The 24,389-nt window shown below is 41.9% G+C and overlaps 1 protein-coding gene across 20 annotated transcripts in view; it reads left to right on the forward strand.

Moving 5' to 3' along the window:
• CADPS (calcium dependent secretion activator) overlaps positions 1 to 24,389 on the forward strand; it is a 598,625-nt gene that overhangs the window by 315,947 nt on the left and 258,289 nt on the right. The window lies entirely within an intron of this gene.

Below are 24,389 nucleotides of genomic sequence, written 5' to 3' on the forward strand. Positions count from 1 at the left end.
TATATTGGCAAAGCAGTCTGTTACATTAGACCTATTTCATTACTCCTTAGATCAGTACATATTTGTCAAATGCTCACTGTGTGTGTACAAGGTACTGTTGCATGGTGGAAGAGAAAATAGTCCCTGAAATAGTCCTACAGAGCTCACACTTGAGTGTGGGAATCAGAAAAATAATCACAAAAGTATATAACTGCCAAGAGTTACAATGCTGAGGAGGAAAGTGTGTTTTGAGAGGAACACTGAGGTAGTAGAAGACCTGAACCAGTTTGTGGAGAAAGAGTCGGAACAGGTTTTCTTTAGGAGTTACAAGATCTTTGGACCAATATTATAAAAGTTGAATAGTGTTTTAAAAATTAGACTAATATTATAAAAGTTGAACAATATAAAAATTGGACTAATATTATAAATCTTGTAAATTGGAAGTGGAAAAAATGTTCTAAGAAGAGTCAGTTTGTGCAAAGGCCCTGTGACAAGAAGGAGACAAAAGAAGGCTAGTGAGGCTGGAGGTGAGAAAATAAGGTATACCTAAGCTGCCAGTGAGGCAGAAAGGGGCCACACTGTGAAGGGCCTTGTCAGGCCACAAAGAAGAAAGCGTGAAGATACATGATTAGATGTGTGTTTTGAAAAGATCACTCTGGCTGCAGTGGAGGGGCTCAAAGAAGGGCTATGGAGGAGATGAGTTAGAACTCTATTGCAACAGGTCACAAGCATGATGATAAATTCATTTGGGTCCATAGACTCTGAGGCTTCAAGGATTCTTGAGAGATCACTGCTCTCTGCTCATCCTAACCAGTGTCTCTCTCTTTCTTTTCTAAATCACTTATGCTATCTTAGACAAAAGAGAATCTTTTTATTACTATTGTTATTATTATTATTAATTCAGAAAAAAATCATAGAAAGGATAACTCTAAACAGCAGTTCAGTGACTCTCCACCCCACAGCATTATGAGCTATTTAGCAGAACACTAATAACTTACCAGGCTGTTCACACAAAACAGTTCAAAGAAAGCACTGAATGTTTCCCAGACTAGAGAAAAGATGAGGGCATTTTATGTCTTCAAAGATGGTTCTTTGCAGGAAGAAGCGAGGGCCTCAGATGCTCAGAAGCTGGGTGAAATTAATGAGTGTCTGCAGAAGGAAAGACAAACCAGTGCCACTTGTCACACACCACCCTTCCTCCCTTATTAAAACTTAGTTCCTGGCCTGACCTGTGGTGGCGCAGTGAATAAAGTGTTGACCTGGAACACTGAGGTTGCTGGTTCAAAACCTTGGGCTTGCCCAGTAAAGGCACATATGAGAATTGATACTTCTTGCTCCTCCTCAACTTCTCTCTCTCTCTCTCTCTCTGTCTCTCTCTCTCTCTCTCTCACACACACACACACACACACACACACACACACTTTCTCTCTCTCTCTTCTCTCTAAAATAAATAAATAAAATCTTTGAAAAAAAGAACTTAGTTTCAAACTGTAAATGAATAGTTTTTTCTATTATTGATGAAACCTCAAATTTTCCCCCAGCTATCACCATAATCTTATCATTATCAATATTATATTATGCTGCATTATTTTTATCTGCTTTTAAAAATGTGCAATGTATGGAGGAAAAAAACTTTTTTGGTGTTTCTGCCAATATTTTAAAATATTGGACCCAATATGGTGTCACAAGTTAGATAAAGAAGGAAAAGGCTCTGATTATTCTAACAGGCTGTTGTTGCTTTATATGTGGTATTTTTAACTCAAAATGTAATTCATATCATTTTATTGAATTTAAAGGTTTCAGTCGCCAGGCTAAATGATGAGCTGACTTTGATGTGCTGTGAAATGTTCAGAGTTTCAGATTACAAATGAATATGTAATACCTGGGTCTACCTACTTGAAGTATCTATACTTCATATATGTATTCGCACATATCTGTACATGTACATTATTATATCCATACAAATAATCATCTCACATTGAAACATTTTGCTTTTATAGCTCAAATATAATTTTTTTTTCTTCAATCTGTGAGTATGTATTACAAAACTCCACTGAGGGCAGATAATTAGGTAGGTAGGTAGGTTGGTAGAGTGGTTGACTTTTTAATACAGTAGGAATGAAAGACTCATGACGAGCACGAAGTCAAACCAGTTGGTGGTAGCTACCTAGGGTATTATGCTGAGAAGGGTTCTGAAGCCAAATGTGTATTCAGAGGAAAATAGTTCCATGATCAACTTATAATGTTTGCCATGGGAGTGGAAGGAGTATGATTGCCCTGTATTTGCTGTTTTCATAGTTTCCCAAAGAAATAGACTCAGAGCCTGAAATCTACCAACACTCTTGTTTCTTTCTGTCCTTTGCTTTATTTTTCCCATATAAATTCTTCTTGGAACCTCGACTCATCTTCCATTTAAATCCACAGTACTTTTCCTGATTCACTTCTTCACCTTTTTCTTTGTCATAGTTAAGATCTGGTAGTTTCCTCTGCAACAGCTTTATCTGGCCTGTTTGTGCATGTGCGTTCTTTCTCCCTCCCTCGCTTGGACTTACTCAGAATCCTCTCCATCATTTCTTTCCTTTGAAGCTTATATTTCTTCTCCTTTCCTCCCCTCTTCTTCTTACAGTTTGTCCCATTAGTATGCTCCACCTGTCATCGTTGCTACTTGATTTTGATTATCTCCAAAAAAGTACCCTTTGGAGGGTTATCTTTCATATATCCTAATAACTGCTTTCATTGTCTGAGAAGCTTAGCCTTTTTCCTGCCCTGTTCGTCCTCTCAATCTTGTCTGTGTGACTCATCTTACATCCACCTGGTGCTGTACTTTATTTATACATTTCAAAACTGACATCCCTTCAAGCCTGTTTTATGGATTACTTATTACTCAGAAGTTCTACTAGTGCTGCCACCAACCCTTCTCCCAATGACAGGAACACAAGCACCTCATCCTATCATGTGCCTAGGAACTGGGCTTTTGTCTTTTTGTCTCCAGGTACAATCACAAATCCAGGAGTAGATTACATAACCCAACTTGTCCCAAGAGCATACTTTTAGAACTTTAATGTGTAGAATACCCTAAGAAAAATAAGGGCAGAGAGAGTAAGTAAGGTTGAGAAATGTAAGACATTCCATCTCGCTCTCGTGGGGAGTTTTTCACAGTAGTGTATTGACTTTTAAGATTTCCAGCAGTAAATAAATTTATTTATCCATAAATTTACCAATCTTGTTTTCACTAACACCACTTGGCATTCACTGGAAATGCTGGTCTGCATTGTACAAGCCCAGTAATGGAGTTCCACACTTTCCTTCACCTTCTTTATCAAGGTCATCTCTTCCCTTAGTGTCAGGACCCTGTTGGGCCTGGTCATTTGGATTACTTGCATAAAAGAATGCTGTGCTCATGAGTTAAATACACTTTCTGTTTGGAAAAAATGGCATGCATCTGTCTGCATGTGTGCAGCCCTGACTCATCCTTCATTCATTAATCTCCTTACAATATGTGGACTGTTTTCAAGCAGACTAGAGATCCTCTCCTGGGATTTTAATGTGGAAAGCCAGGAGGCTATATGATCAAAAGTTTTCATTTGTATTTATTTTAAGCAATATTGCCTACATTTGCAACACATTGTCCCTGCTGCTCTGGGAAGCCAGTGGGGGTAGAGGCTGAAATCCTGTTTTTGATGAGCAATCTCAGGAAGGTGTGGCAATGGAGGAGGGGAGTACTTGCAAATTAAAGATCTCTGAAATATATGTCTAGCTCCTTTGAAATAGAGCAGAGGACTTTTCTTGCCATGAGCCAGTGTTTTTCAAAGGACGGTGCTCTCACCTCTGCTGGTAACAGAGATTATGTTAGGAATTACCAAGGCTCTGAGTTGAGTCACGCAACATTGTGTGATAAAGGAGTTACTTTTTCTCCATTCTTTCTCAGGTCTTCCGGTCAAGGCAAGGAAAAATGTCTGAATTTGGTTCTGGTAAGCCATCAACACCCTCTCAGGTCAGGACTCCATGCCTGCTGTAAGCAGCTGACTCCAGGGAGAATCTAATAGCATTGTTTAGAACTCACTGGGCCAAAAAAAGCTTTCTGGGTTCTGGTCTTTGGGATAGTTCAAATGGAAATAAAATATCTTTCCTGAATGGCTCCTCTGAAATTTAGATGTAAGGAAAGATAGGAAGGGTAGGCACTTGCAGTCTCTCAACAAGTGTATATGGAATATGCTACTTGTTTATAAACAATGCTGAAGCTCTAGCAGTGAACAAAATAGATCAGGCGTTGGCCTCATGGAGGGCACATTCCAGCAAAGGACACAGGCAGTAACAAATGAACAAATAAATATGAAGGCTGACGACAGATTGCAGTTTGTATTACTTCCATTGGTGGCTGGTAGTGCTGTTGTGTCTACTGTAGCAGGAACATGAATTTTCCTTTCTAAAGAAATACATTAACATTTAAAAAGTGAACTAATTTAACTAAAATATAGTAAGTAAATAATAGCACAGGTGGCACTCAGATGGGTGGGAAGATCCTGAAAGTATCTTGTGCTGGTATGTAAAAATGGCAAAGACTGGGAAGATGTATTCAAATTACTTTGGGAAAATTGATGTAAGAGAGCTGGACATGGTCCATGAGTGGAAGACACGCACTAAAATGACTGTGTCTCCAGGAGTTGGATAGTGTAAGTCACCCTCTAAAGAAGGCATACCCTGAGAATTAAGTACCAGAGGGAAGAAAAGGCAAATTGAGTTAGCAGCCCATACTGTGCTGACTTATTTGAAATTATATTTTTCAAAATTGAAACCAAAGATGCCATTTGGCATTTGATTATGTAGCAAGTTCATTATTACTTGACAAGCTATGAGCTTCATGATGTATGGATTTCATTATTGTCAGGAAATCAAAAACACAATCAAACTATTTCCTGCCACTTTCCAAGGGATGAAAAATTAAAATACCTTAACTGGTAAATCTTGCTGTAGTCCTAGCAGTTTGCATGGCGCCTTATCCAATGAGACCAGATTTTTAAAAAAGAGGGAGCCAAACACAATTACATTCTATAACATTTTTCCTCTGTGAAATACATTATTTTTCCTAATGGTACAATTCAGAATGGGCTCTGCTTATTAACCTAATTATTTGTAGAAATGCAGTTCCATTAAATCTCCCCCACATCAAGTCAGGGAAAGTCAGAAAAAGGAAGTTATGGCCTCCAATTCCTTGCCTTGTGTGTCATCTTCTTAATGGTACTTTCTTTCTCAATAGAAATAAAAATGTTTTCTGTGTACTGGGCCTTGCAATGGTTTAAATGGAAACAGGGTATCTTTCCTGAGTGGTTCCTTTCACATTTAGATGTCAGTGACTAATTTAAGGGGTCAGCACTTGCATTCTCTCAACAAGTGTTTTGGGAATAGGTACTCTATTTATTTCCAACTAATGCTGGGGCTATATCCATGAATAATATAGGTCAAGTCTTCCCCTCCTCAAGTGTACATTCTAGTGAAGAACACAGGCAATAACAAGCAAACAAATAAACATCTAAGGTAATAGCAGGTTGTATTTTTGTTTTTGCCCTAAAAAGTAATGGAGATGCAGGATGCTCAATTGGTCAATGAAGCCCACACAGAATAGGTAATGTGTGAGTTGATACCTGAAGAATGGGAAGGAACCAGCCATCAGAAGAGCTAGGAAAAGCATTTTAAGAACAGGGAACTGTAAGTGCAAAGGTTTTGAGGTAGGAAGGGGCTTGATGTGCCCCTGGGCCAGAGAGGCGAGCACTGTGACTAGAGTTAGGTCAGTACAGGAAGCGTGCTACCGGAAGCATCTGAAGAGCAAAGGCAGACCCGATAATCAGGACCTTACAGGCCACATGCAGGGTTTGAACTTCATTCCAAGACCATGGAGAGAAGCCACTAAAGAATTTTCAGCCAGGAATGGGACAATATGATCAGATTTCCATCTGAAAACCAGAAACATCTTTAAGGACCAGATAGAATAATGGCATATTGTCGACAAATATGGAGCACCTACTATTTTTTCAGTGTCAGTGTTAAAGTGGGGAATAATGCGGACCTGACCCTTGACATAGTCGAGCCATGGAGAAAAGCTGGCTGGAAATAGCCAGGTGCTGGGGCACAGAGACTTAAATTCCATAGGAGCCACTATTGCTTATTGAGAACTGCAAAAGCCACCACATGGAAAAGAGCCTTTTCAGAATGAGCTCCTTTCTGTCTGCCTATCTCAAAACCCCATGCTCAGGTTCACAGTCCAGGAGACATTTATCTAGTACTGAGTGGGAGCTTATACACCATTTCTCTTGTTTCCTTTCTGAGAAAAAGGCTTAGGTTCTCTCAGAGTTATTTCATTCATAAATGGCAACGGCTAGCAATGCCCCAGACAATCTATTTGCTAGGTCCCTGAAGATATTAGTGTTGGGAGGAAGCAAAACCATAACCACAGTTCGGAATGCTTAGAGACTGTCCTGCCTCCCAGACCAGAAAGCTGGGTCCAAAACCACAACTCTTACTGAACACCAGTTTGTGTTTGCTTGCGAGCTGGAGAGTGGAAGTCCGTGGCTGATAAAACAGCCCCAGCAGGGTGGCAGGGCGAGGGGTGGGGCTCAGGAGAAGACGAGCTGGGCAGGAGCTCCCACTGAGGCACTGACCCCACATAAATGGCCACCCTGCCTCATGTGGATCACCGTGCTTTTTTTTTTTTTCTTTTTGGAGAGAGAGAGAGGCAGGGGGAGAGAGATGGAAACACGGAGCTGCTCCTGTGTGTCGCCTGACTGAGGAACTGAACCGGTGGCATCCACGTTCCAGAACAGCGCTCCAGCCAACCGAGCTATCAAGCCAGGGCTTACCGTAATTTTTTTTCTTAATTAATAGAGACAGAGAGACGAAGGGAAACAGAAGAGAGGGGGGAAGGAAGCATTCATTTATTGTTTCACGCAGTTGTACATGTGTACCCTCACATTGCTTCCCATGTGTACCCTCACTGGGGATTGAACCCTCAACCTTGTTTTCAGATGATACTCTTAACCAACTGAGCTAACAGGCAAGGGCTACCATGCTTCCTAGTGTCACCGGGTCCTGAGATGTGGTATCCAAGACCCCTTCTCTCTCAACAGTTCTAGAGTTCTTTTTCATCCAGTTGGATCCACAGAAGAGCCATAATGGCAGAACTGAAGGCAGGGTTTTCAGGAATTGCAAGTAGCATTCGGTTAGTAAAATTTCTTGAATTGATATGAGTTCCAGCATTGGATGACCACATGATGGCTGGAGTTTGGCGGTTAGGCAGAAATGCTCCATCCAAATGTGCAAAATCCTTGGAAGTTCTTATTTCATGCGTCGTCCATTGTTGGGTAGGCATGACACAAGGCTGTATTTTTTATTGGCCCTCTAGGGACTAAGTGACAAAATGTCCACTGCCTTTCTGGTTCAGCTCCTGAGTACCTTGCCTGAGATTACTTGCCAATTGTGTTGAATGCTGAGTAGTCTAACACTGAGCTGAGTGCCCATCACTGTTCAGTGGAAATCCAACTCAGTACATTTCTCCCCGAGTGTGAGAAACCACCCTACTTGTGACTCAGTAACCAGAGAGACTTTGGGAAGAAGGGTCATATGGTTGCTTACCTGTAATAATGAGGTGCGGCCCAGAAGCTCTACATGCTCACTAATAACATAACAAGAGAAGCTTGGATTAGAGTCAGTGATCTAGAGAAGCACTGTGGCATCATGGACAAGAGTACAGAATTGGAAGCCACAGTGCTGGATCAGCTACATGACCTTGGGCAGATCACATAACTCTTTATGCCAAATTTTTCACATTCTTGTAAAATTTACATGAATCAACATACCTAAACTACCTAAAACAGTGCCTGTCCCATACTAATTATGTTAGCTATTATTATCATGACTTTAGTCTTATTTGGAGGGAGATGGGAGAGATGGGGGGGGAGTGACCTGGGTCCAAATTAGTAACCACTAACATTAATTCAGTACCATGGGCCAGGTACTCTGCTAAGTATTTGATAGTCAATGTTTTATTTAATGCCCTACCGAAACCTCTAAGACAGGAACTATTGTTATTCCCATTGTACTGATGGAAATACTGAGGTTCAGAAAGGTTAAGTGATTTGGTCAAAGTAGCAAATAGCTGAGCAAGGAGTGAAACCCCAAACCTGTACTTTTAACTCATTCTACTACCCTGTCTTTCTGAAAGAAATCACACCACTAAAAGGAGGTAATTTAATTAGCATTGACTACTCAGCAAACTATCTAACCCAGTGGTCCTCAACCCCAGGCCGCAGACCGGTACCGGTCCGGGGCCATTTGGTACCGGTCTTCAGAGAAAGAATAAATAACTTACATTATTTCTGTTTTATTTATATTTAAGTCTGAACAATGTTTTATTTTTAAAAAATGATCAAATTCCCTTTGTTACATCCATCTAAGACTCACTCTTGACGCTTGTCTCGGTCACGTGATACATTTATCCGTCCCACCCTAAAGGCCGGTCCATGAAAATATTTTCTAACATTAAACCGGTCATGGCCCAAAAAGGTTGGGGACCACTGAAGTAACAGACTGTCATTGCCTTTCCATAAACTCAGCTTTTCTGTGGGTTGAGTCACTGGCCCTTTTTAAATGGTGATGAATGTGCTGCCACATGTTAGCAGTAGCACAGGGGTGTCATCTCGCTGCAGATACTCACTCAGCAGGCTCCCTCCAACCCGCATTGACAATGCTGCACAGGTGAGTCTACAGAGAGAAGCCAGAGGTGGCCCCTGCCCTCAAATTGCTATCATCATCTTTCTTCATGGAAATCAGTATCAATTACCAGTCGTCCCAACCATTTATTGATATCTTCTCGGTGCCAGGCACTGAGCTAGCCGATACCACATGGCTAAGTCTGACAGACCTAGTTCAAATCTTAGCTCCACCACTCACCAGGGGGTGACCTTGAGCTTCAGTTTCTTCATATTTGAAATGGAGACAACAATATAACCTGCCCTATGGTATTGTTGTTGAGAAATGATACAATCCATGCTAAAGGTAGAGCTCAACGAACAATATATTGTAATCTCTTGAGAAATATTATTAAAGCCAAAAACCTGCTATAGTCTCCCTGTATCCTATGTGGTACTGTTAAGAAACAGATACCCACTATCCCCTCATTACATATAAAGAAAAAGAAGCCAGAGAAGTTAGAAAGCCTGCCCTAAAAACCTACAACTCCTCCAACCCAGGCTTTGTGACTCCAAACCCAGGGGAAGCAAGTAGCTAAGTGCCGAGTGAGAAGAGCACGAGTGCCAAAATGCTCTCCCAAGCCGGAGGACAGACCCTCGGGGGGCTGCTGGCCGTTGGATGACACGAGAGCTGACTCCCAAAGACAACAGAAGTGGAAAAGGGCAGTGTCCTCCCTGAGTCCCCATCCGGAATCTCAGCACACCACATGACCCAGCCGCTCTAGCCAGTTTTCTCCAGTTCTCCACAAGCCTGTTTTCTCACTTCATTCCGGATCAGAGCCTTTTGTTTAGAATTAAATTTAATGGTGTGCATTGGTCAATAAGATGATACAACCCATGCTAAGGGCACAGCTCAATGAACAACATACTGTAACCTCTTGAGAAATATTATTAAAGCCAAAACCCACGATAGTCTCCCTGTATCCTACCTGCTGCTGTTAAGAAACAGATACCACTATCCCCTCATCAGAGGCAGATTAAGGTCAGTTGAGGCCCCGGGCACAGAAGAAAATATTGGGCCCCTTACATTAGAAAAAAGTGTAAAGTTGGGGTTTTGCAGGGCCCTTCAGAAGTCACGGCCCAGGGCGCATGCCCACAGCACCTGCCCTTAAGTCCACCTCTGCCCCTCATTACATATAAATACATAGGCTTCAGGTAAACATCTTCATAGCATTTGAGTTGTCGATTGCATTGTGTGCCCATCACCCAAAGTCAAATCACCTCCATCAGAACGTATTTGTCCCTCTTTAGTCCCCTGCCCCCGACCCCTCCCTCTAGTAACTGTGTCACTTTTGTCTGTGTCCATGAGTCTCAGATTTTTATCACATCTATGTGTGAATTTATATAGTTCTTAGCTTTTTCTGATTTACTTATTTCACTTAGCATAATGTTCTTAAGGTCCAGCATGTTGTTGTAAATGGCACTATGTCCTCATTTCTGATGGCTGAGTAGTGCTCCATTGTATGTATGGACCACATCTTCCTTATCCAATCCTCTAGAGCAGAGGTCAGGAACCTATGGCTCACGAGCCAGATGTGGCTCTTTTGATGGCTGCATCTGGCTTGCAGACAAATCTTTAATAAAAAATATAATAACGTTAAAAATATAAAACATTCTCATGTATTACAATCCATTCATTTCCTACCGCTCATGTTCATGGTTGCGGGTGGTTGGAGCCAATCACAGCTGTCCTCTGGGACAGAACCAGATTTTTATTAAATAATGCGTAACGTACACGGGTCATTGTATGGCTCTCACGGAATTACATTTTAAAATATGTGGTGTTCATGGCTCTCTCAGCCAAAAAGTTTTCCAACCTCTGCTCTATAGAGAGACACTATGGTTGTTTCCATGTCTTGGTCACAGTGAACAAGGCTGCAATGAACATGGGTGTGCATGTGTCTTTGCGTACCAATGTTTTCAAATTTTAGAGGTAGATACCCAGGAGGAATTGCTGGGTCATAGTATCTCTATTCTTAACTTTTTGAGGAACCACCACACTTTTCTCCAGCAGTGGATGAGGGTTCCTTTTTCTTCACATCCTCTCCAACACTTATTATTACCTGTCTTGTTGATAACAGCCAGTCTAACAGGTACAGGGTCATTGTATTTTTAAAAATTGTTATTTTAGTGAAAGTAAGGGGTGGCTGACATAGACTCCTCATGTGCCTCGACCAGGATCCACCTGGCAAGCCCACTGGGGAGGATGCTCTGCCCACCTGAGGCCTTTGCTCTATTACACCAGAACCATTTTATAGCGCCTGAGATGGAGGCCATGGAGCCATCCTCAGCACCTGGGACCAACTCACTGTAATTGAGCCATGGCTGCAGGAGGGGTGGAGAAGAGAGAGAGAAGCAAGAGGGGGAGGGATGGAGAATCAGATCCTGTGTGCCCTCACTGGGAATTGAGCCCAAGACATCCATATGCTGGGCTGATGCTCTACCACTGAGCCAACCGGCCAGGGCTACATTGTAGTTTTGATTTGCATTTCTCTAATAGCCAGTAAAGATGAGCATCTTTTTATATATCTATTTGTTGTTTGTATGTCTTTATGAGAAAAGTATCTGTTCAGGTCCTCTCCGCATTTTTTAATTGGATTGTTTGCTTGTTTGTTGTTGAGCTTTGTGAGTTCTTTGTATTTTAGATATTAACCCCTTATCAGAGCTATTGTTTGTGAATATGAACTCCTATTTGGTTGGCTGCCTTTGTCAGAGCCTTTGTCCAGAGATGTTAGAGTGCTGCTGAGATAGCACTGTATGTTAGTGAGTGCCTTATTTGTTTTAGAGCAAAACCCCAGTGCTGTGATATAGAGCTCCCCTCGCTACTGGGATGCAGGTGAGTGTGGGGCCTCCAGGGAAGACAGATGCCCTGCCTGGCATGTGGCCAATCATCACTGTATTTGGAAAATTACAGGGCTTTGGTGCTTAAATTCCAGAGTCCTTGAAAAGTCCCCAGGGTTCCTTGGTGAGGACTTTAAAAGCTCCCCCAACCATAGTTTCTAGTTCAGAGGATTTGGGGTAAAACACCTATTTCAGGGACGTTTTTATAGCTGGGACCTGGATGGAAATATTTAAGTGGTTGTATGAGTAAAGCTTGGCATAAACATCAGAGCAAAAGCTTGGAGTGAGACAGTCCCTAGTTTGAATTTCAGATGTGCCATTGACACTGTTACATTGGGTAAGTTATTAAATCCTTTTGAACCTCAGTTTCTCCATTTACAAAATGAGATGAAGGATACTTATAGTCTTGTTGATGAAAATTCAAATTTAATTATAGGTGCTTGCACGTGGCACAAATGTAAGAGCTGTTATTCTCATCTTCCTAATTATTGTTGCCATCCGTAGAGCCTGGCGCAAAGGAAAACAGCACCGCTGTCAGAGTCAGGTGGCGTGAACTTGAGATGTTTATCCTCAGCTGGATGCCCTTTTATAGTTTTCCACAGAATGTGTTCATGTATATGTAGATTTCTTACTTGCACTGGGAAAAATCTATATATCAGTCTAGTTTTCTTATAATGCCTTCCATGTAATTGATGATCAAGGATACTTGCTAGACTCAGAGCTAAGTCTTTACTTTTATTTATTTATTTTATTTATTCATTTTTAGAGAGGAGAGAGAGAGGGGGAGAGAGAGACAGAGAGAGAGAAGGGGGGAGGAGCTGGAAGCATCAACTCTCATATGTGCCTTGACCAGGCAAGCCCAGGGTGACCTCAGCATTTCCTGGTCGATGCTTTATCCACTGCGCCACCACAGGTCAGGCCTCAGAGCTAAGTCTTAATGGTTAATGATGGTACAAGTTACTGGGAAAGACTAGAAAGGAGGCCTTTTAGTGTAGCAGGCTTGGGAAGCTCTTTAGAATACTGATGACCATAATGATAAAATGAGCAGAGATTTCTCCATTTAAATGAGTGCTTAATATTCTAGACTGCAGGGGTCTCAAACTTGTGGCCCGCGGGCCGCATGCAGCCCGCCCACCAATTTTGTGCGGCCACAGACTGGCCCGCAGATTAATCCACGAAGTTTGATTAGTCTGCGGGCCGCACAAAATTGGTGGGCGGGCTGCGAGTTTGAGACCCCTGTTCTAGAGAATAGGAATGGCTGCAAAATAGCCAAAGAAGAAAAAAGTCTGAAAAATCGAGTGAACTCATTGTATGAGCTCTTCTTGACACCAAACCATTGTCACATTTCAAGTAATGAACAACACACATACACACACACACACACACACACACACACACACACACACACACCAAGGAATTGCTATATATATATATATATAAATAAATAAATTTAGGGATATCTTGACATTTAGCAAACAGGCTGTGATGCAGTGTAATTGGGAATTGGGGCAAGGTTTCATTGTTTTGGATATTTTTCTTTTGTAAATTTACTAGAGAGATAGAAGGAATAAGAAAGAGAACTTCTGTCTACCATTCCTTAACATATCAAGGAGTACAACAGCAATGCAGTATCAATATTTGAGGACTATTAGGAAGGTCCTCAAATTTGGAAGCAGGAGTCTTGGCATCTGAAGTCCCAGTTCTGCCCTATCATGTGTTGTCACTGTTTTTTTACCCCGTGGATCAAATCATGCAAACAATTTCTATTCTACAGAACTAGGTGATTTTCTGTTGCACTGAGTATATCAAGGTTTGGGACTTGGAAAAGCCTTCTTCTCTCTCTTTCTCATTTTCCTTCTTCATAGAGACCCCAAACAAAACAAATCTCAAAACCAGCCTATTCTCTAGAATGGCGATTCTAGGAGAACTCATTGTTTTCCTTTGGTTATCTCTGACCAGAATTCATCTCAAGGCCCACTGCATGCTGAGCCTACAAATAATGTACATCAGGGTAAGAATCAGCTTACAGAGAGCAGAACACAAGATGCTATTCACTTTATTCATTCAATCAGTCCTTCCTTTTTCCCATCTATGGGAGTGGTATTTCCTGTAAACACTGTGCAAGGTGCTGGGGATATGGTGGGAACAAAAGAAGTGAAAATCCCGCCACTATGACACCCACAATGGGACAATCATTAGATAAGACCATTTTTAAACCATTGAGTAGAGATGAATCCCAGTTTGGCTTTGGCCTTACAATTCAGTCAAACTCTATTATACTGCTTACTTCAAACTTGCCTTTGAAAGCCTGATAGTCAAATGTTAATTCCAAGTCATCTCTGCATTTGTGATCATATAATACATATACAACCATCATAGCTTATCAGTGTGACAAATGTCTGTAACAAGCAAGATATATCATTCTTCCATGTTGTTAGTATCTGAATATTCATTTTGAAATACCAGTGAGTGTTGCAAATGTATTTTGGAGTCAAAATCTTTAGATGTGCTTTATTTGTTAGAATACTCTCAGTCAGTAGAACTATAAACATATTTATATACATGTATTTATAAAAATGTCAACACGTAATAATTGACCATAGAAAACTGTGTATTTCATATGAAAAAACAATTAAGATATTTAAACAGTTAAATAAGTAGATGAATATTAAGTGAATGTAACTTGATAGCTTTAGGACGAATATTATATCCCTTTTAAGCCAAGAAATATTTATAAAACTTAAATAATAATGAAAGGCAGAAAAATAAAGATTAGGTTATATTATAATTCAAATCATAGTAGACCCATTTGGATAGTAGCATTCATCACACTAAACAAAATAACATAGTGTTTAGGCCCTGGCCAGTTGGCTCAGTGGTAGAGCGTCGGCCTGGCGTGCAGAAGTCCCGGGTTTGATTCCCGGCCAGGGCACACAGGAGAAGCGCCCATCTGCTTCTCCACCCCTCCCCCTCTCCTTCCTCTCTGTCTCTTCCCCTCCCACAGCGAGGCTCCATTGGAGCAAAGATGGCCCAGGCGCTGGGGATTGTTCCTTGGCCTCTGCCCCAGGCGCTAGAATGGCTCTGGTCGCAACAGAGCGACGCCCCGGAGGGGCAGAGCATCGCCCCCTGGTGGGCAGAGCGTTGCCCCCTGGTGGGCGTGCCGGGTGGATCCCGGTTGGGCGCATGCGGGAGTCTGTCTGACTGTCTCTCCCCATTTCCAGCTTCAGAAAAATACAAAAAAAAATAATAATAATAACATAGTGTTTATTTTACTCCAGGCCTATCTGAGAGGAAGGGAAGCTGGATAACTTGCTGTCATGGTTAAGAGTACCCCACACGGCAGACCTGACCCCCAAGTATTTTACTTCCCTACCAAACTTCAAAGCAAAATAAATATCTATATTAAATGTGTCATATAAAGGCACCAGGGGGATGTTTTTAGCTGATAGTTCTAAGAAATTATCATTCCTACATCATAATAGCAAAAGTTTAAATTTTGACTAATAGTTAATAATAAAGTTGTAATGATAATTGAATTATTAATAATTGTATTTGATTCTTATATTCCCAGAAGCTTATTTCATGATGTCAATACTTTGGCCAAATATTTGCTTGTAACTCTCAGCTCACTTACCAAGTGGGGGAAGAGAAACTTTTAATTAGGTTGATAAGAAAGTGTCCGCAGGGAGTGGTGATTGAAGAAGAAACCAGTCAGGCAAAGTGCATGCTAGGCGGAGAGAATGGCAAGTTCAGAGACCCCATGCTAAGAAGGAGCCTGGTGGGTCTGAGGCGCTGGGCAGAGTGGACAGATTGACTGGGGATGGGGTCGCGGGGGGTCCGTGAGGCCAGATCCCACTGTCTGGAGACCAAGGTAAGAAGTTTGGATTTTAAGCCCAAAAGTAACCTGATGGTATTTTCCTCTTGAAAAATCCCTCTGGCTGCTGTAGGAAGAAGGCTAGATAGGGTATGGGCAACAGTGGGGGCTAGGAGGCCACCTGGGAGGCTGTTGCTCTCGTGTGGAGATGGTAGTGGCTGGCAGTGGCACAGTAAGGGGAGTGAAAGGGACAAGGTCAAAGTGCACTGGCCCTAGAGCCAAGATCCTCCCATTCCAGTCTTCTAGTCCTTCCAAGGCCAGTGCGTGCCCTCTGGCGGTTGCATGCCAGGCCTGGCCAGCGTTCGGCCCTCTCCCGAGTCTGCAGTTGTTTATTACCTGGAAACCTTGCTTTGCACACACAGCTTACTAATTTGCAACTTGTAGTTCCAATGTGTTGGCGAATGACCTTGAGTGAGTTGAAGCCAGCTAGCATTTCTCACGACCTCGTGGATAATGGCTGTACAGCTGGGAACTGGGACAGTCAGTCCTCACTCTGTGTCTTTCATTCTCCGCAAGGATTCCTCTACAGCTGTACCGAATTTGTTCTTTCTCCACATTAGCAAAGACATGTCTTTACAGAATGTTACATGCTGACATTAGGGTGACATTGACACCAAATCAAAAAATAAAATTAACACATTCACTTCCCCCTGAAGTTTTCATTTCCTGCTTGGTTTAAAAGTCAGAGTGTTTGGTACTTATGGTAATGCTTGCCACTGGTGGAGAGGTACTAATGTGGAAGGAGCTCAAGAAATCGCCTACAGTGGGTCCCATCTCACTGCAGGAGTGAGTGGCTCTCTGTACATAATGAAATCTTTCATAAGGAAAATGCTTAATTACACTGAAGTAAGCAGCCTTGAGTCCAACTTTGCAGTAGAACCTTAGATCCTGGGCTCTCCTAACAGATACAGTGGCTGAAAATCTGGGTGGGAAAGATGTATTTTATGCCTATACTTCAAATAATGTTTTCTTTTTGTGTCTATTTTGTATCAAGCACTGGGCTTGATCTTATTATTGGCTGAGTACTTAAAACATTTCTTATCAAAAAATGTTGCCAAAGACTGGCCTGTGGTGGCGCAGTGGATAAAGCGTCGACCTGGAAATGCTGAGGTCACCGGTTCGAAACCCCGGGCTTGCCTGGTCAAGGCACATATGGGAGTTGATGCTTCCAGCTCCTCCCCCCTTCTCTTTCTCTGTCTCTCTCTCCTCTCTCTCTCCTCTCTAAAAATGAAAAAAAAAATGTTGCCAAAAATTGAGGGAAAGTGTATGAAAAAATTAAATATTACTCATGATCACAATACCTGGCAATAATAATTGTAAATGTTTGGTGTTGCATTCCAATTTGCTTTGCTGTTTCTCTGAGTATGTGTATACACACACCCACAGATATGTGCAAGGGATAGATAACTTTTTATAGAAATCTTCATGCTCATCTATGATTGTTTCTTTTGGAGAAATTCCCAGAGATGGTATTATTAGTTCACAGCACATTATTGCCTATGTGTTGGTGAATAGGTTAACCAATTCATCCAGGTTTATTTAGGATTTTTGGGTCTTAGCACTGAAAGTCCTGTGTCCTGGGGCAAACTGGCACAGTTGGTCACCCTATCTGGGTGACCTCTATCATCCTGGGGAAAAGTGTGTGGCTGAAAGTCACTCACTGAATTTATTTGTTGGAAGCCCTGTGTCTTCTTCATCTTCCACCATCAGAATGCTGTCTTTATCTTTGGCAGCCTGAGAATTCATTGCCGCGTTTAAACTTGAGCCTGGAATTAAGATGTGGTTCAGTTGTTTGTATACAAACAGCAAGCAAGTCATTGTGGCCAGATGAAGGTCGTTCTCCAGCCTCACTGAGCAATCTCAATTTGCTCCATTTGTTTGGATACATAAAAAGCTTCACGATTAGAATTATTGTATAACAACAGAGTGATACTTCATATAACTAAGCAAACAGATTACATTGTGGTATTTGTACATTGAGGTGAGATCAATTAGCATCTTCATTATATTTGTTTAGGATCTTAGTTGTTCAAAGAATCAGAAGAAAACAAAGTCATGAAGTCACGGATTCAAGTATATAGGGAGAGACAATGAAATAAACACAACTCATTGTAGGAATTTTCCAGGTCTTTTGCAATAACTAGTAACAATTTAAATCCTTCTCTTAAATAGTTTGTTTGTTAATCCCTTCCCATTTTTTTTAATCAAGTGAGAGGCAGGGAGGCGGGGAGGCAGAGAGACAGACTCTCAGATGTGCCCCAACTGGAATCCACCTGGCAAGCCCCCTACTAGATGATGCTCTGCCCATCTGGGGCCACTGCTCCATTGCTTGGAAACTGAGCCATTATAGCACTTCTCCCATGTGTCCTGACCAGGAATCGAACACCGGACTTTCACATGCCGAGCCGATGCTCTACCACTGAGCCAAACAAACAAGGCCCCTTCCCAGTTTTTTTAACCTACCAGGAATCTGGATATCATATCTATACGGTACATGTCAAGTTCAAGCAAAAATGGGTCTTCCAAGCAAGTCCTAAGACCAAGGTTAATACCACTGACTTTAACTAAAGTAACCGAAGATCAGCTACAACTTCATTACCTAATACTTAAACTTTTCTAGGGTTAGGGAAAATTGTTACATATAAAAACTATGGCTGTATAAATATAAAGAATAAATATAAAATAATTTGAGAAAAAAGAGAGAGGTTGGGAGGGAAAAGAGAGAAAAAATGATTCTCCTTTTTTGGCTTTTATTGTCTCTTTAATAAGTAAACTAAGAAAAAGTTTTGACCCATATTTGAAATAGAAAATATTCAGGAACTTAAGAAATAAGATGAGAAACCTGTATAACCTTGAGGACACTAAATAGAGAGACAGTTAATAGGGCTTAATTCTAAACCTAGGTTGTCAAGGTGATTTCAATCATACATCTCTTGACATTGACATCAAATACCTTGTTAAAAGGTGAATATAATTCACACAAAACTCCAACCCATCAGTACTTGCACTGATTTTTTAGACCCAAAGTGCTGATCAAAAGTACATACTTTCCCTGCATGAGGTTAAAACTAATCAAGGGACAAGTGATTACATTTCTTCATAAGAATACTTACTTAAGGCCCTGGCCGGTTGGCTCAGTGGTAGAGCGTCGGATTGGCATGCGGGAGTCCCGGGTTCAATTCCTGGTCAGGGCACACAGGAGAAGCACCCATCTGCTTTTCCATCCCTCCCCTTCTCCTTTCTCTCTGTCTCTCTCTTCCCCTCCCACAGCCAAGTCTCCCTTGGTGCAAAGTTTTGGCCCTGGTGCTGAGGATGGCTCTGTGGCCTCTGCCTCAGGTGCTAGAGTGGCTCTGGTTGCAACAGAGCAACACCCCAGATGGGCAGAGCATTGCCCCCTGGTGGGCATGCCAGGTGGATCCCAGTTGGGCGCATGCAGGAGTCTGTCTGACTGCCTCCCGTTTCCAACTTCAGAAAAATAAATAAATAAATAAATAAATAATAAGAAAGAAAGAAAGAAATGGGAAAACACAGATTCAAAAATATTGTTGATTCAGCTAAACAAAGACTATGGTTGGTGCACTGTTGTCTGCTTTTTCAGATCTCCAGGTCCACTTTGCATCCTGCTTGTCCCTGTTGGTTCTGCATCCTGATTCATGCCTATTTCCTTATTCATTAAATAAATAGGCATTCACATAGAATATGAATTAAACAATGCTCGAGGCACAAGGCATAAAGCAATGAACACGACAGACACAGGCCCTGCCCTCGGGGAATTTGTAATCTAGTAGGAAGAAACATAAAATATGTAGTAAACAACTAAGATGACTGCAGATGGCAGCGAGTGCTCTGGAAAACATTTGACAGGGTGACACAGTGGGAATGACAGGGAAAAGAGAAATTCCCTTTTGACAGACCAGTCAGGGAATTCGTCTCTGTGGAGGTGCTATTGGAATTGAGACTCCACTGTCCAGGATCCAGTCACCTGCAGCTCAAGTAGAACATTTAAGGAAGAGTAAAAAGCAAGTTTAAAACAGGGTAGGGGCCCTGGCTGGTTGGCTCAGCGGTGGAGTGTCGGCCTGGCGTGCAGGGGACCTGGTTTCGATTCCCGCCCAGGGCACATAGGAGAGGCGCCCATTTGCTTCTCCACCCCCCCCCCTCCTTCCTCTCTGTCTCTCTCTTCCCCTCCCGCAGCCAAGGCTCCATTGGAGCAGAGATGGCGCTGGGGATGGCTCCTTGGCCTCTGCCCCAGGCGCTAGAGTGGCTCTGGTCGCGGCAGAGCGATGCCCCAGAGGGGCAGAGCGTCGCCCCTGGTGGGCGTGCCAGGTGGATCCCGGTCGGGCGCATGCGGGAGTCTGTCTGGCTGTCTCTCCCCGTTTCCAGCTTCAGAAAGGTACAAAAAAATAATAATAAAAAATAAAACAGGGTAGGAATAGCTTGTGATATTCAAGGGGCAGGAAGAAGAAGTTTATATCTGGAGTTGATGAGTATGATGACAGCAATAAGAGAGAGCAGCAAGGACCTGGTAGAGCCCTGTGGGCCATGAAAGGACTTAAAGGACTCTGGACTTGACATTAACAGTCACAGGAATTCACCAGGCAGTTGTCCACCACCATATCTGTTCCTAACTGGGTAATGGACTGCAGGGAGAAGTGGAGCACTAAATATGTAGCTTTGTAATATTCTAATTTGGAGTTAAGTGATGGCTTCCTGGTGTTTGTTTAATTATGCCTCAGAAATTAGATATCTGGGTATACTTTTGGAAAGAAGTATTAATGCAGGTTATAATACTGACAAGCCTCAGAACATTACAAGTAAAAGAAACCCGACACATGGACCCCGTAATGCATGATTCCACTTCTGTGACTCCCAGAAAAGGCAACCCTTGGAGAGAGAGAGTGGACCAGTAGCTGCATAGCATTGCAGGCAAACAGATACAAAGGCTCTGTGGATGTGATGGCTATATTCTAAATTAGATTGCAGCCGTGTAATGTTGCAGATTTACAGAGAACCACTGAATCATATACTTAAAAGAATTTCTTGGTATGTAAATTATACTTCAATAAAGCTGATATTTAAAAAGTTATCAGAAAAAATTTTCCTCTGTTTCTTGTTTTAAGAGAGCATGCACTGGGAGTCCAGTAGGGAGCCTACTGCTGTTGCCCAAGCAGGAGGTGGTGGTGACTCAACTGCACTGACAAGTAAGAAAAAAGGTGTGTCTTAGATAATGGTACGGAAAGGCTCATGGTTGAATTGTGTGTGTGTGTGTGTGTGTGTGTGTGTGTGTGTGTGTGTGTGTGTAGTGGGCTGAGAGAGGAATCTTGAGTAGCATCTAGGTTTGGGCTTCGAGCAACCAGACAGTTGAGGTGCCATTTCCTGAGCTGCAGAAGAGCAGGTTACTTGTCACCAAACTTGGTATGTCACCGTCAAGAAGAAGCATGTAGGCTAGTAGTTAGTTTCTAAGTTTTGCCCACACAGAAAATTTAACCAAATATAGGAGATTCTGAACGACTGTCTGAGGGCTGACATGCCGGGGAGTGAGTGAACTCCATGGCCAGCATGGCTAGATCCTGGCCCTGAGCCAGTGGTGCAGTGGAGGTGCGAAGTGCCCCCTGCTGGCGCAGCAGAGCCAGCCTGTGCTTCACTCCTCTGCCCAGCAGGGGGCATCTCTTTCCGATCTGCTTGGGCCCATGGGAGCAAGTCACAGAGCAGAATACCTTCCTAACTGGTTTCTTCCTAATTTGAGAATCTGAAGAGGGGAGAAACACAGTGCTTCACCTACAATACAGAAGACCTAAATATTTAGACATTATTAGCACGGAAAATTGTCCCTGCAAAAACTTCCTCAGAGCAAGTAGCGAATCAACCGATTTAAGAACACAGTTGCTCACCTGGGGCTTCTCAATTAGGATTTCATATGACAGTTTGAGACTGGCTATATTTGAAACCTTGAAAATAATGGCTTTTTAAGGAAAGGGAATCCTATTTCATCCCACTGGTTTTTAAAGTGTTGATGTTGACACAGTCCAGATTGGGGGTGGGGAGGGAACAGATGCATGCTGAGTGATCCCTGGTGATCAATACTAAATTACCAAAATATGCACAGGGCAGAGTCTTTTGACTCTAGAGATTGGTTAAACAATAGCTTTTAGATGGTAAACATAAGTCATGCGAATGGACATATTTTCTTAATTCCATATCACCCTATAATTTAAAAGAAAAACATTAGATGTTTTATTTTAGAGAGTCTTCTATTATCCTAAGAACATTACTCTGTTTAATAATTTCTATAGTTATGGTATCAGTATAGGTGATGTCGTTTATTTTTTTATTTATTTATTTATTTATTTATTTTTTTGGTGATGTCTTTTAAATCCCTTGGTTTGAAATTTTCAGTTTAGTAAACAGGCCAGAAAGTGGGTCTTATTTGCTTTCTAACAAGGCAGAACAGCTTGCCCGTGGGGATTTAAATCATAATTCACATTTAGGTTTATTTTTATAGACAAGTCATAAGTACAATTTGCAAAGCTGGATAAAATCAAGGCAATAGAAAATTAAAAAGAGAGATTTATTTTTCTCCCTTAAAATTGAGCTCAATTGTGATTTAAAACTATCTGCTTTAATTATACAGGATAATTGGATTAGGCAGGGGTGTGCATGGTTTGTCAGAATCAGAGGGTGACAGTGAGCGTCTGCTGTTCTGTTGAGAGCAGGATGTACACACTCCGGACTGGCAAGAAAGGAAAATGTAACCTGGAAATAGTGCAGAGAAATGAAGCACTTAACGTTATGTAAAAATAAATCCTCAGATATAAATATTAATGATGAGTCTTCATAGAAAAATCTGTTCCAAATATGGCTTTGAGGAGAATTAGGACATCAATTACTTGTAAGTCACCCTCCTTTTTAAAATCTGAGGTATTTTTAATGTTCACTGTAGTTAAACCTACAGTTTAGGGCGTGAACTACATCTAGAACCTGGGTCATTCCTGACCACCCTCGCACCATAGCTGCACACCACGGACACTATTGTTTTATTTTTATTTTTCCATCTACTTCTACTTTTAAACTTAGATTTTAAAGAAAATTTTTTTTTTGTCTGATGGCAAATAGTTGCCATAAAAATAACTGGAAAAGGTGGCTTCAACTGTCAACAAAACTGCCCTCTCTCTTTGAAATGAAAGGGGATGAGCACATCTAGGACCTTCCTTGGCCTCATCGAGGCCTCTTCCTAAGGCGAACAGGAGGGACGAGGGGGAACAGCTGTCTCACATGGCCTTTGGCGTCTCACCTTTGTGCTACCTGTAATCATCTCCAGGATGACGAGGTCTGCATTTTGAGAATCACAATGCCCAGTCTCTATTTGTCAAACTGTTGAACTGTACTTTGAATTTCTCTGGCTAAACATTCATTCTAGAACATTCCAAGGTTTCTTCTCTGCATAGTCAATCTTTCCATGGCAGCTTGCAAAGGAAGTGAATAAGAAAGTCTTAATTAATGATTCTGTGGAATGTGGATAGTCATGATAAAAGAAAACATTTTCTTCTACAACTGGCTTGCCTCTTGAATTATCTGAATAAAATTTCAAATGAAATACTTAATTCCTGATTAAAAAAAAACCCACAAAGAAAGCTTTATGGTAAAGGAAACATTTGAAATAGCCCCTTACTTTTCTCTGAATTTTATTTGTGCAGCATTTTATTACAGCCTTAAAATAGATAAAATGACAACTGAACTGTTGAAGAACTTCACAAGCCATAAATAAATAGAATGAATAATTATTAACTTGATAAATTCAACTGACTATTTATGATTCATTCTGAAGCAATACTCCTGGATGCCAAGGTTGAAACACAGGAAAACAAAGACCATCCCTTAGAATGCTGTCCGAGGAAACTAGCTGTGTGTGTGGACAATAAACATAAAACAGGATTCCTTTTTGAGAAGAACTGTAGGTTCCTTCTTGTTGGGAAAACAAAAGAATGCCCTTGGAAGAGATGGTTTTTGAAATGGCCCCGAGCTTGGCACTGTGAGAGCGCAGGCTGGCAGGGAGGGCATTGCAGCAGGGGAAGCCACGCCCACCAACGCCTACAGGGTCAGAGGTGAAGGCCTGTGTAGGGAAGGCGGGAACTAAACGGGCATAAAAGGAGGAAAAGAGAATGAAATCTATAAATAGGTTGAGTCAAGGTGACAAAGAGCCTTGAAAATTAAACCAAGGAGAAAGAACTTAAAGAAACAAGCACATTTAAGAGGGACAGCAGGAAAAGTGGAGGAAGAACACTCAGAAGAAAGGAATCTGAAGGGCTACGCCTGGACCAGTAAGCTGTGGCAAGGAGGGCTCGCTTCTGTCCCACAGGTGTGGCTGCAGAAGGCAGGGAACCAGAGAGAGAAGATTACTCTGGGGGGGGGGGGGGTGAAGACTGTAGGGCACACCTCCCTCAGAACCCTGTGAAGCAGCTGTTATCATCCCCATTCACCAGTAAACCGAGACTTCCAACCTCAGGCAACTTGCCCTATGGAATGCGAAGGAACTTGAAAGTTAGGCAGATCTGTTCCTGGGAATTTCCAAATTTTCAGTAAAGTACAAAGTTTATTTAAAAAGAGATGGGCAACTTTATTTCTCAGTCCAACCATAGGATTTTTTTTAAGGAACTCTTTATGAGACTGGAGAAGTTTTAGAATAATTTCCTTAAAAAAATATTAACAGCCCTCATTTAAATGGTTCTTCACACAGCTGTGTACTTAGCTGAGAATAAGTCGTTTGCATTCTTGGATTCTTTTTTACTGGAAACAGATGGATACTCTGATGCAATTGTCAACGAGCTGGAGCTGGGCAGGGTGTGCAGATACCCTGCAGCGGAGGTGAGGGGTGCCGTGGAGACTCGGGGACTGAGCACTTCATCCTCCCGAAGTGGTCAAGACAGCCCTCAGTCCTCTTACTCTCTCCTAAAAGTACC

This window comes from Saccopteryx leptura, chromosome 10 (genome assembly GCF_036850995.1).
Source record: "Saccopteryx leptura isolate mSacLep1 chromosome 10, mSacLep1_pri_phased_curated, whole genome shotgun sequence".
Classification (NCBI taxonomy): Eukaryota; Metazoa; Chordata; class Mammalia; order Chiroptera; family Emballonuridae; genus Saccopteryx; species Saccopteryx leptura.